The 13,852-nt window shown below is 39.4% G+C and overlaps 1 protein-coding gene across 2 annotated transcripts in view; it reads left to right on the top strand.

The window, feature by feature from the left end:
- Positions 1 to 13,852, top strand: part of shank3a (SH3 and multiple ankyrin repeat domains 3a) — a 170,001-nt gene that overhangs the window by 68,366 nt on the left and 87,783 nt on the right. The window lies entirely within an intron of this gene.

The raw sequence follows: 13,852 nt of genomic DNA, 5'->3' as shown, positions 1-13,852 counted from the left end.
CCTCTGGCTCTGCCCCCCTTACTGTCCGTCTGCTTGTGTCCTGTTGTCAGTTTGTGTGTCTGTCTGAAAGCACATGAGTGGACCTGATTCAGCTCTTTCTTTCTCTGGACTGTTTGATTCTGATGACAGCATGCATTCCCCTCATTCTCCCTGACCACCCTGCTTACAAACACAAATACACAAAAAAACATAGTAATGCATACAAACAACAATACAGCCCTGTTGTCATATTATTATATATTATATAACAGAATTTATTGTAACTTAAGCTTCACACTGACTTATTAATTATTACTCTGTGGAAAATCACCCCCTGCAGAGGTAAACAGCAGCTGTGAACATTTTTAGTTTTCATCTAAACACAGTTAGCTTACACCACGGGTGGTTACAATGGATTATAAATAGTGACATGGTGGAAAAATGTATGATAATGTCCAAAGAAACTGTCCAACTTCTCTACTGTCCATCTGTGCTCAGTATTTTCCAAACACTTATAGCTGCATGAATGTATGACTAAACACATCTCTCTATCATAGTCCTCACACAACATTACCTACCTTAAAAAGCAGGTATGCCAGATGGCTTTCATGTTATAGTGTCTCTTAATTGTAATCCATTGTAAGTGCCAGCAATTCAAGCCACATTTTCAAGCCTACGGGAGTGGAGGGCAAGAACACCTTTGAATGGTCTGCCTTTCGTAGAGATCTTGCTATTGTGTGCTCCTGTTTTATGCCTATGCCTTCTTGTTTTTGCATTAACAAGTAAGCCATGCTGCCAGTGTAGCCAGGGGGTGGGCGGAAGTGGTTGAGTGTACAGCTGAATGTGTTTGGGGGTCCGCATACAATAGGCCTGTGCTCTGCATGTTTGTGAGTGTGTTGATGAGTGGGAAAGAGGCTGTGGCTTTGTTCCAGCCTTTAGCCAACCCTTTCAGAGTTAGCTCACACTCTCCCGCCTGCCCAAACTGTACTTCATCAAGAGGAAATCTAGATTTCCCACAAAGCTAGAACATATTATCCCAGTGCTTCTGAACAGGATTACTCAGGAGACACCATGCTGCTGCGTTCAGAGAGAGCTACGAGGAGCCGGGCCACAGAGGTTAGACACAGCACACTACTGCTAAAATGACTCGTGCAGGTTACTGTCACAGTGGGGCTATGCAGGTAGCTCTCTGACACTGTTCTCATTTAGATACCCATGGAGAAAGGAGGTTTGTGGAGCAACATTTAGTTTGCAGTGCAGCGATTTGTTTGTTTGCCAGCTTTGAATTAACCGCACTTCTTATTTAAAGTTTGTGGCCAGTTCTGTCGTAACACAGCAAATCGTATATGCCTTTTTACCTGGAAATATAGTTCAAAGATCCATTTTGACCAACACCATGATTACTGTTTGTTGTATGAATGACACAAACTACAGCAACAGAAAATGACTGATCAGGTTACATGGGCAGTTAGTGGAGGCTGATTTCACAAGTTCTTTGTAAGAAGCATTCCATCACAATAATTTGTCCCACCCTGTCTCATTTTAATGGTTTGAATGTAGCGATAGCCCACATAATAGGGGAACCATACTGGTATGTGCGTGCTGTGTCAGCAGAGGACATGGGTCCAGGTAAAGGCGAGCTTTATGCTGGAATGCAGACAGGCACTTTTGTATCTCTTTCTTTGTCTTTTTTTCTGATTGTACTTTATCTGCTTTCTTTTACCATTATAAAAAAACATCTCTCATTAGGTCAATAACCCCCTACATAAACTGGACAAACAGAAACAAACTTCAGTTAAAGGAAATATGTTTGTGAGTGTGTTTGAGTGGACTCTCGAAAATACATAATGTCTACAAATCCCAAAAGACACAGGGAGCAAGTTATTTAAAACAGGCTTTGCAATGATAATCACAGAGCTGTAATATTGAATTGCATGTGACACAGACATTTGCAGTCAATGATGTGTTAGATGCCGTTGCTATAGTAACAGCACCCCCATCACTGTCTTGGAGTGTTTTTTTTTTTGTTTGTTTGTTTTTTTTTTTTTTTTACTGCTCTCATGCATCATGAATAACGCGTGTGCTAAATTATGAATCAGTAAGGGTTATTTTATGTACGGGTGTGTAAGTGTGTGTGCGTGATTGCTTGTGTGTGAATGAGTGCAATAAATTTAATCCTCAAGCCTCCAGTGCTTTTTCATGTGGTGTTAGTCTCCCCCTAAGCTTAAAAGTGTATCAAATTACTCAGAGATTTATTTTGCTGCTATACAGTAAAGGTTGAAGATTCCTCTCTTAGAAAATCCTATTTCTTGGGATCAAGTCCATACTCTGTCATACAGTATATTGGTCTTTTTGTAGCTCAGAGCATTACACTTTAAGCCTGTTAGGTATGGATATTGGAGATTACTGAAGCTCTTGCTCTCTCAGACAAACATACTGTAAGCTGAGGTCCAAACAGACATAGATAGAGGCACAAGTGCTGATAGACGCACACACATAAAGCCGTCTGTGATACCAGGCATATAACGCTAATTGAACAGTCTGGCACTGTGTGCGTGTGTGCGTGTGTGCGTGCGTGCGTGCGTGCGTGCGTGCGTGCGTGCGTGTGTGTGTGTGTGGTTGAATTGTAAACATTTTAAGTCGATGTGGAAAAACCAGTATTAGACTTTTAGAAGAATACTCCACCAAAAAAATGTGTTTTGAGCACCAAACACTCATCCCCTGAAGGCAACTCCCTCACCACATCTCTGTTGCCCATCCATATGCTCGGCATGTTACAGTCATTATTGTGACAAATATGACTAAAGTGCACAGTTTCAGCTTGTTGTTATCACAGTTAGCTTCTTACATTTGTTGCTCTGCAGTATTTGATATGCACAACAATGATTTCTGATGGAGTTGTGTCAACCTACCAAATCCCTCAAGAACACAGTTTTTTTTAAATGTAACGGCACCAAAACAGAGTACAGAGACTACATATACATGTAAAGTGACTAGTGCAATGGGAGGGAATCGCATCTACATGGTGCTCACAAATATGTATACTTCCATACCCTATATATCAATTATTAAGCTACCACAATGCAGAGTATCTCAAACATATCAAATACATCAGCGTCCTCCTACTGAGCAGTAGTATGTAGTTGTATTTACTATCGACTGATATGTAGTGTGTAGTTGTCTGGTGTGCTGTGCCAGGCTGGCAGTGGATTGTTTTCTGTGCGACTGATGAGGAGCAGAGCAGGGTCACAAAGCTAATGACTGCACTTTTATCATGCTGTCCATGGAGCCTGAAAACTGAGAGTTCACAATGTTAGCCCCATTTAACAGGAACACAGCACCATGCCTGAGGTACACTGATGGAAGACGTGAATATATACAGAATATATACAGGTTAACATGGAATCTTCAGCACTTACATAGTCTAAAACAATCTAAGACAATAGCTCTGAAAGAAATGCACCTAACGTCAATGAGGTTTTGTTTTTAAGTTTTTGTCAACATTGTGTCAGAAAAGTGTTGATTTACCTCCAAATAATGCAGTTCAGTTCAATACTTCTCTAAAATGTCACAACAAATTACTGAAGTGAAATTTACAGGTCTCAAAATAAATGAATACTGCAAGCATCAGAAATACCATATTCATAGCAGGGCTGTAGTATAATATTGCATATTAGATTGTAAAGGACATTGTAGTATTGTGTACCCTGTGTAGCATTGCCATTGAAAGTTTGATGAGAAACATAAAGGCATCACCATCATTAGTACTACAATGCTGCACCTGAGACTCAAAATAAGTGAACTACAGTATGAATTGCCAGGACAGTCGATATACTAACACATCAGTTGCCCAAGCTGCTTGGACACTCACTGGATTGAAGAAATGGTTTCTATAAGAACTATCTGTTTTTTAAATCCATTACCAGCTGTAGAAATTGGAATGATTCAGCAAAAGAGCCTGAGTGGCTGCCAAAGTGTTTGCTGAGGTGGAAACTAGAGAGATTTTACATTGTTATTTATTTGATGGGGATCAGATGTTGCTCATCCAGCCTGTTAAAGTAACATTTCACTGACTTGCCAGAGGCTGGTATACTATATTTATCTGCAAGTACTATTTTTCTGTTTTTGTTACTGTTAGTTGGTTTACAAAATGTCTATTAATTTAAGTCTTTCCCACTCGTGTATATAATGGATTTGTCATGACATTAATAAGAATTAGACTCTGAAGACTCAAATACACACAAACACTGACTGACAGGATAACACGTTGTTAAACTTAGTTTAACATATTTATCCTAGATTAAGAACCCAGGAAGTCTAAGATGCTAGTGCTTTGTGTAAAACCACAGTGTTAGACAGCCAGTCAGGAGCCTGTTTGACACAGAGCCATTATTATTGCTATAATTAGATTGGCTCACAGTCAGGGAGTGCGTACACTGGTCAGCAAGAACAAAGTCTGGGAACAGGCTAAGACCAAAACCATATGTGCTGTAACAGAATTTCAAATCATCTTAAGATAGTTGTTTGCCAGGGTGTGCTGACCCTTACTGACAAATATACACAAGACACATTTCACTGGTGTTTGTTGCTGGGCAGGTGTTTCTGCAAACAAGGGCTTACCTCCAGTAAACCTGAATGAACTGAAAAAGAAAAAAAGAAAAGAAAAATCTCTGATCTGAACAGACTGAATATAAACTGCACCTGAGTCTTTGTGTCTTTTGATTAGCTCGAAGTTTCAATGGAAACCAATTTTACACAGAGTAAGAAAGACTAGAACTGTGAATAAAGTGCTGCTCTACTCTATTCTCGTTTCTTATCCTCTCTCTCTCTCTCTCTCTCTGTGTTCATGTCTTTGCACTATACTCCTCTATTCCTTCCCCTCACGTGTCCCCATTTTCTTGTGTTTCTGCCACACCACATCATTGTGTTGCATTTTTAATGGGGACATGCTTCATACTCTGCAATAAATCCATGAATTATAGAGTAAACTGACAAATAAAACAAGCTAAGCCATTTGACTGTTTTTCCCTCTGATGAGAATAGATTTTAAAAGAGGAGAATGTTTTGATTACAAAAGGAAGATGCAGTTAACCAATGACTGCTTCACTATATGGTCTTTACTCTCACTGTTTGCTTTGTGGTTTTGCATAAGACTTGAAGTGCATCTTAGTATGCACTTCAATGTGAGAGTAAATCACACATTTCCAAGACACAAGCAGGTCTTAACCTCCAAGTCTCGAGAAAGTCCCAAGTTACTGTGGGAAGAATCAAGCAAGTCAATTCATTGCATTGGTCATAAAAGTTAAAATTTTACTTTCGACAGCAACGGTTACAGCTGCTTATACCTACAAATCTTAGTGATATTTGACATTTTATGGCAATGTAGAGTCCAAATCTGTGACTGCAGAAATCCACTGCTATAATTATTAATTTTAGTCTTATTATTATCATGACCTTGATTAAGAAGGTTATGTTTTTGCTAGAGCCTGACTGATATTGGATTTTTGGAGCCTATATATATATATATATATTTATTTCACTGGGAATTAAATAAAATAACTATAATAATAAAAAACATAAGAACAAATATGTATGTGTGTATATATATATATATATACATATATATATATATATAACTTTAATTAAAAACAAAGGATCAAATATACATAAAATAACTTGACTTGAACCGAACATTTCCACTGCATTATTGCATCTAAATAAAAGTATTCATATCAGCACATATCAGAGGATATATGCGCCGATACCGATATATCTGTGATAGGCCAATATCGGCCAATAAAATCAGCTGACAATTTAAAATGGTTGAGCTCTTGTTTTCACCCATGTCTGTTTATTTGTCAGCAAAAAGTACGGATCTGATTTTCACCAAACTGTGGAGGGATGGGCCATCGACCAGGGAAGAACCCATTCAATATTTGGTGCAGATCTGGTTAAAGGGGCATATGGCTTACTTGCAAAATCTATAATATTTTATCCTTTCTTATATGTTAATTCTTTTTCACCACTAATGACTCACCCTAGCACTACTTAGCAAAGCAAAGCTTACATTTGTGGTGTCTGCCATAGAATCTGCCTTTTATTCCGCATTGTAGAATACATTCCTGTCTCACCCTGTACCTTTTAGTCTCCATCTCAGCATGCTCCACTGAGGCCAAATATTCTAATGTGTTTAAACATGTATTTGACAGAAATGTACTTTTGATAAAGCACGAAGGAAATATAGCACACAAATGTAAAAAAAAACCAAACAGTTCATATGACAAATGCTGTTGTTTAGTAGTACATTACCAAACACAGTTGTTACGTGAGTGGGGGATATGACAATGTAGCCAGGAATTGTGTCTCTTGGTTTGTGTGTCTAATTAAAATGCAGTGCCCCTGCAGCAGGATGGCCTCTGTACAAAGCATCTGGGAGACGGGGTCAAGGCCTGCCCGCTCTTACTCCAGCCTTTATATGAGTGACTGTCAACAAAGCGCAGACAGACAGAGAATCAGGAACACTCTGTGCCAGATAAGCGTGTTTGTGTTTGCTGATGTGACTACATACCAGAAGAGACAGTTGTCTTTTTAAATGTACGACTGATTGTTGTTGCCACAGTTTGAAGTAAATCCACCTCTTTCATATAATGAAAATGCTTTTGGCAGGATTGTAATAATGAACACTGTCTGAATCTTTGCCCCCTCCATATTTATTGTAATGTGGAATATTATTTAGTATATTCACTGAAATCCCTACTTATTTATTTATTAACCGAGAGCTTACAAGTAATTAATCAAATTAACCACAACAGTTTCAGCTGTTTTGATCATCAGTGAATCTCAGTGACAATGTTGGGTTTGGTTTATCAGGCTATCAGTCAGTGTCACGGCTGTTTTCCACATCACTGTCAGTCAGGCTGAATAGACAAGTCACCTGGCATCTGAATAGGCTTCACTACACGGATATGACAGCTTGTTGCTGACAGGGTATACCTGACGAGCTGAAAGCACAAAATAACTGCATGTGAGTCAGTTGTTGTAGCCCCAGTGAGATCAGTGACAATTTTCAGGAGTAAATTTGTTGCTAACTATCTGAAACTACCCTGTGAAATGGCTACTTTTCACTATACACTGTAAACACAATGGTGAATGTCACATGAAGGCATAGGCAATAGCCCTTGATGAGAATGTGGTAATATCTTTGACCGTAACCATATGCTTGTCGTCACGATACACAATCTGTGATATTACTGGCACTGACAGCAGGGCTCTGTGTTGACGGAGTAAACCGTTACTTCTGCTTTCGGCTTGAGGCCTGTGCTGTTTCCCAACTGTTCAGGCTGTGCTCTTATCATCCTGATGTCTGATGGTCCCCAGAGGATCCCCATGACCCACTGCTCTGGCTCACTGTGTTTATTGCCTAAGCAGCTATGATGCTTCAGAGCATGTGTGTATTTTACGGGCCAGCTCACATTAAGCCAGTATATGATCCTCCCGAATAAGCATTATTTTGGTGAGCATTGTAATTACTATTCATCCATGGCACACCGTACTCTAGGGCATCTATTAGGGACCAGGGGCTACATAGCCATGTGGTAATGAGTGTAAATATAGGGCAGTGAAAGTGTCTGTCACACACATACATGCTGCTGTATGGATCACACATGGATGCACATGAGCTATTGAACAGGACATTAAGTGTGCACACCTCCTTTCATGAAGCTTTGGTAAAAGGAGGAGAAAGACCAAGAGAGAATAGCCATAGAAAACAGACAGTGAGTAAAAGAGACATGGAGGACAGCAATGGAGGAAGGGGGAGTCGTGTTGTCTCTGTAATTTCTGGCCTCCTACCCAGGCTTTTATCAGGTAGTGGCAGATAATCCCCCTTTACTGCTGCAGGAGACGAGAGCCTCCTCAGTGTACCGAACTAAAATAAGGAGCCTTTATCCTCTTTGTCCTGGTAGCTGGAGAAGCTCTACCACTCATTTTCTGCTACTGATTGATCATCTTGTACAAGGTGCTACAGGGTATTCAGGACACATATCCAGATATTCGAAAACAGTGCGTAGGGGAAGGGCAAAATGCTGAGTTTGTCAGGGGTCTGAAGTCCTTCAGATATAATTTTGATGACAACTCTCTGCAATTTTAAGATCTTTAATGCAGTGGGTTTAAGCATAATAAGGCTGCCCTCCAATATAGGAGCTTCTCTAAACCCTGGCTGCTAATCAGCTACTATACTGTGGTGAAGTCACACCCTCGGGGGGGGGGGGGGGGGGGGGGGGGGGGGGGGTCAGAGGTTGAATGAATGTGAAATCAACATTAATATCAATCAAGATACCATTAATTAATAATCTGTCTCTATCAGATACTTTACTGGAAATTCCTATTAACAGAAGAAACATTTTGTTGCCGTTTGTGAGAAGTATCCACAGCAACAAAAATCATACTTGTATCATATGCTGTAGCTAAAGAGTAATTTCTTATCATATGGAGAGCAGGCAAGGAAACTTAGTACCGAGCATCAAACTGAATCTGCAGGCTATGTTCCTGGTTTTAACAAGTTGGTAAATTCCCATGGATTCTACAAGTTGATTATTGCTGCTGTTTCTTGCTGTGCTGCACCCACCGGTATGAGACACTATCATTCATTTCCCCCTTCCTCTCTCTCTCTCTCTCTCTCTCTCTCTCTCTCTTTCTCTCTTTCTCTCTTTTTTTCCTTATTTGTCTTCGTTCTCTTTTTTTCCGTATCCAGCACAGCAGGGTCACCCCATTCCTCATGACAGTAGTGCGTGTAAATAGCTTTTTGGGGACAAGGCAAACAGTGCTAATGAGCAAATCTGGATACTCCATTTGTGGTCTGTTCAATAAAACCTAAGGATAAAACCTGTATCCTGTGAGATAGCTATAAGATAGAAGAATACATTCTGCTCAAACATCATTACCTCAGCAAGTTAAGCCTCAATCTGATAAATCATGGCAGAGGGGAAAAGGAGTCACTTGGAATAAGATGTAATCAGAAATAAGAGGGGAAAACACATGACACTGTTGACCAGTTGCCGGTGATGGAGTAAAAGTTGTGTAAAACTTCTGACTAGCTTGCTCATAAGCTTGTGCGCATTGCAGCAGTTTTGGTAAACGGTTTTGGCTGTGTGAACATCACTTACCACACCAGACCAAATCATTTATGGCTTGGAATAAAGTATGAAATTCAAGGGGCAATTGAGGTGGGGTATTGTAAGACTGAGGCTTTAAAGATGAGCTACATGTTGTGACGACTGTTTCAGTTGGTCAAGTGACAGACGACTGTCAGCTGCCTGACAGTTTCCTGCTTTGTTGGTAATCATTATTGAAAGAGATAGGAACTGTCTGCTTCTTCATTGGCCAAAATTAGTATGGTATGACTAAGAGCACATCTTTACTTCTAAAGGAAAACAGGTGGTCTGTGCTGCTTCTTTCAGAACTGTGCAGCTGTCCTGTAAGTCAGGAAATGTGACTGAGGGCTTTTTGTATCTGTGAAGAATTACATCAATCGCTTCTTTGAAGACTGTATCTTTTTTTACTTTCTTTTATCTGGGATGAGCCTCTGTCAGAGAGGCCCTTCACACTTTTTCTCCCTGTGTGCCAACATGTGTATATAAGCATGCATAGGTACCTAGCTATTTATGTGCCCACATGTGTGTGCATATTAGTGTTTATATGCGTTGGGTTGAGCAACACAGTACCACATCTGTCATTTTTATATAATTGGTTCCCCTGTCTCTTTGTGAGGTTTGGCCTTCTTCCATGGAGAGGACTGTGGATACTATGATGTAGATCCCAGTAGAGTCATAAGGAAAACACACATGGTGTATTTGTGTGTGCGCTTGTGTGTGAAATGGTAATTTACCAGTGAATTCACATTATCTATGGAGGTAACTGCAACAGATGTCCAAATAAAAAAAACTGAAAACTGAAAGAAAAAAAAAAAATACAGAAGAAAAACTGTAATCAAACTGTAGAGATGTAAAAATATATACAGTACATGGGTGACGCATTGCATAGTCTGATGAAGAGGAGGTTTAAAGTCATTTTAAACTGAAACTGTCTAATATGCTGTTGGTCAGTCAAGCTCTGACCTGCTCAGCTCCGACTTGCTGGACCCGCCAAAACCCCTGAAAGTGTCCTGTGGTATCTGGCACCAAGATCTTAGCAGCAGATCCTTTAAGTCCTGTAAGTTGCAATGTTGAATTGCCACAGATCACACTTGTTCCAGCGTATCCCTGACACCCTGTCGCTGGTTTGTGTTTTGTCTTTCTTGGAATGCTGTCGGTAGGTATGCACCAGCGCTGACCAGGAGCACCCGACGAGTCTTGCATTTTCAGAGATGTGCCAACCTGGTCATCTGACCATAATGATTTTGCCCTTGTCAAAGTTGCTCAGGGCTTTACACGTGCCCATTTCTCAACGCATTAACTATGAGAACAGACAGTCCACATATCGTCTAGTATATAATAATATATATATAATATTCCAGAACTAGACCAACCCGTTGTCAAAAAGATAATCAGCATTATTCACTTCATCTGTAAGTGGTCAAAATGTTTTGGCTCATCCGTACATGCCGGATCTTTAAGGCTGGTAATAAAACATTGATTTGTACTTCACAAAACTAGTGGCCTCACGTATTTGACCTTCCTTAAGCAATAATTGTGCTGTTATCTGGAAATAGTTACCTACAATATGGTTTCAGTAGTGCATGTACACATCCAATCCCTCAACATTGAGCTAAATAACAGCTCCCCAACCACTTTGCTATAAGGGTGTGATTGACTGGCATTTCTGTATTAGTGGGTTATAACTTCCTACAGGAAGGGCCAGAGAAGCCGACATGAGCACGACATTTTGCTCATTATTCACCTTGTAAAGTCTGTGTAGTCTACATGCCACAGTCTAAACACAGTTGTGTTTGTGTTTTTCCAGAGGGTGAGTGATCTAATTTCACAACCTTTGCTATTTGTCATAATGGTTATAATTTTGTTATTTTATGAAATTTTGCTTACAAATGCTATGGGTGATTATATTACTGGTCCGTCCTAGGGATCTTTCCCACCATTGGAAATTAAGGTTTTATGGAACATGAATTTGTGATTAACCCTGTTCTTGGCCCTAACCAGTTTATCATCCACTCAGTTGTTGAGTAGTTTTTACTGTATTTGGTGTTTTATTTTTGGTGACAGAATGGTTTGTATAGGAGCAATGTTTTCACCAGCTGCTGTGTGCATGATGTTGCCCTTAATTTAGTTTTCTGCTTCAGGCTATATAACACGTCACTATAAGATTTATAAAGTTATTTTTCTTTTTAGAAACAATGTAAAGAACTCCACATTCAGGCTACTATTCATATGCAGTATGATAGCCTATGAGGGACAATAGTAACGAAACTTGGCAAATGAATGAATTAAATGTGAACAGACTGAATTACTACTATTTTTTTCCACTCCATTTAAATATTTTTTTATATTTGTGCTTTACTTTTTGTTTTGCAAAATTTTATGAACAGTTTTATCTCACTCGCAAGTCATTGCCAGGCATGTTCATGCACAAACTTGCAAGATGAATGGGAGATAGACCTATCTACTATTAAGTGGTTGCTACTAAAAGTAATAGGTAATCAGTGCACAGATGATTGAAATAAAATGATCCACTCTCATCTCTCTGTACTAGTTGAGGGCTTTTCTGCAATATTTTGTTCAAGCTAGGAACATGACAGGGAGTTTTTGATTAAGTCAGGGAGAAAGAGAATTGCAGTATCCGGAGGATGAACATAAAAGAGATGCAGAGATTCAAATTTTGTATGATTTTTTTTTTATGTTGCGACATGATAAAATTGAAGCAATTTTGGAAATGTTTTGCGCATGAAATTGTCTTGCCTGTCCATTAAAACTTAGGTAGGGCCTATGCTTAAGTTCTGGAAAGCAGATAATTAAAAAGTCACTTTCACAAGTCAATTTCTGGCTTTCACTTAAAATTAATAAAGTTACAGATCAAAAGTGACATTAATGCAGATTGGTTTGAAATAAAGGAAAAATACTGTTTTTTGGTGTTATTATTTTGGATTTATGTAAATCTGTATAACATCCTCCTTTGATGAGTTTTTTAAAGGAGCTTTTTGTAAGTTTTGCCATTACTACATGGCCAGCATTAACATTATCAGCTGTTTACTTATCAGTCTAGAGGTCAGTATCAGAATTCATTCTTTTATTCTCTCCAGTGGTGCAAAGCATCCCTCTTGTTTTGCTTGAAAAAGTTAGCATGCTAACCAGCTACCCAGGCTGAATTGTTACTTAGCGATAGCGAGTCACTGCAGCGCCCAGTCTGCCCTGTAGAAGTAGCACTGCTCAGAGGACGTGACCTCTTGTAAGCCTCTGGTAAGTAAATAGCTTTTAATGGTAACGCTGGCTCTGTAGTGATAGCAAAACTTACAACTAGCCCCTTTAGATATTACAGCAAATTATTGGTCTTCCAAAAATAACAAACCGATTGTGTTTACAGATGCTGACCAGTCCTGTGCAGGGCTTTCACTGTCAGATGTGATGTATGACAGATCCATTTTTAAAAAGATTTTTATTAAGACCCTCACCAAAGCAGACAAATCATTACAAGGCTTTTTATCAGCCTTCTCTTCAACAGGCAATAAAACACAAATCAGATCCAGCTGATCATTGGCAAATCATCCCCAAGCCTCTTCAAGGCATTATCCTAGGCATTACGCAGGACACACAATCACACACGCACGTACACACACGTACACACACGAACACACAGACATACTCAAAAAACACAACCTCAGTGCTCTTCCCACTCATGTGTACATTGGCTGCCAGGGCTGTCTTTGTATCCCATCACCATAACAACTGCCTCACGGAACATCTGAAAAAAAGGAAAAAGCCAAAGTGAATTTCTCTCACTCAGTCTGACTTGGAGATGGTGAGAGTAGCGGTCGGCAGCTCCTCGCAGCATGTCAGCGTGGTGTGTGTGAGCAAGAAGCAGGCTTGTAGAGGCAAGTTGGCTGCAGATGACTTAGTCTGAAGAGAAAGAGGGTGTGTGATGTGAAATTTCGAAAGGTGTTGTAGAGTGTGACTTTTCAGAACGAGGGATATACAGTATACGATGTCGCATATGGTGAGTGTCAAAGCAGCTGCTGTATTCTGTTTTCATTCCTGCACGTGAGTGTACATGGTTATATGTATGTGTTTAAGTTTGTTATACATGAACCTTGTGCAAAGTAATCAAGCTGTGTAGACTACAATGTGTGTATGCGTATGTGTGTTTGGAGGCTTTTGCACATGTGGATGTTATGTAATGACTGAGACCTTGAGAGTGCAATAGTAATGAAAGTTCACTGTGGGGCTCATTTGGGATACTGCAGATATTGTGTAATTACATCCTCAAGATACATTTAGAGCATCATCCATGTTTTCATTGAGATTTTATGTTCAAAATTAAACTATAGTGGAGTAAATTTGTTTTAATTTTTTTTTTTGTCTTCTGTAAGTACAGTACATAGTAATTAGATACATTCTGGTCTATGATGTTATGTCTCATATAGTCCAAGATGGACTGTTGCCCTGATTCTTCATGCTATTGTTATCTGTTATGAAATGTTAGTGCTGTTACCTTGTTCATAGCTTCATTTTTCACTCTATACTCTACAGGCTTATACCTATCAGCAGAGGTGATGAATATTTTTAATCATAAGTCACAGAGGAAATTAAGTGGATTTGTATGTGTGTATAGATGTGTGCTTGTTTTATGAAAATGGTTTTAAGTGTCAATATTAGCTCTCAGGCACAGCACAATATTATAACCATTATATTTGAACCAATAATGTGAC

Source organism: Seriola lalandi, unplaced genomic scaffold, assembly GCF_002814215.2.
Source record: "Seriola lalandi dorsalis isolate HSWRI2012SDOR001 ecotype SW California unplaced genomic scaffold, Sedor1 jcf7180002054029, whole genome shotgun sequence".
Taxonomy (NCBI): domain Eukaryota; kingdom Metazoa; phylum Chordata; class Actinopteri; order Carangiformes; family Carangidae; genus Seriola; species Seriola lalandi.
The sequence above is the reverse complement of the archived record's forward strand: the minus strand, read 5'-3'. Positions and strand labels throughout refer to the sequence as shown.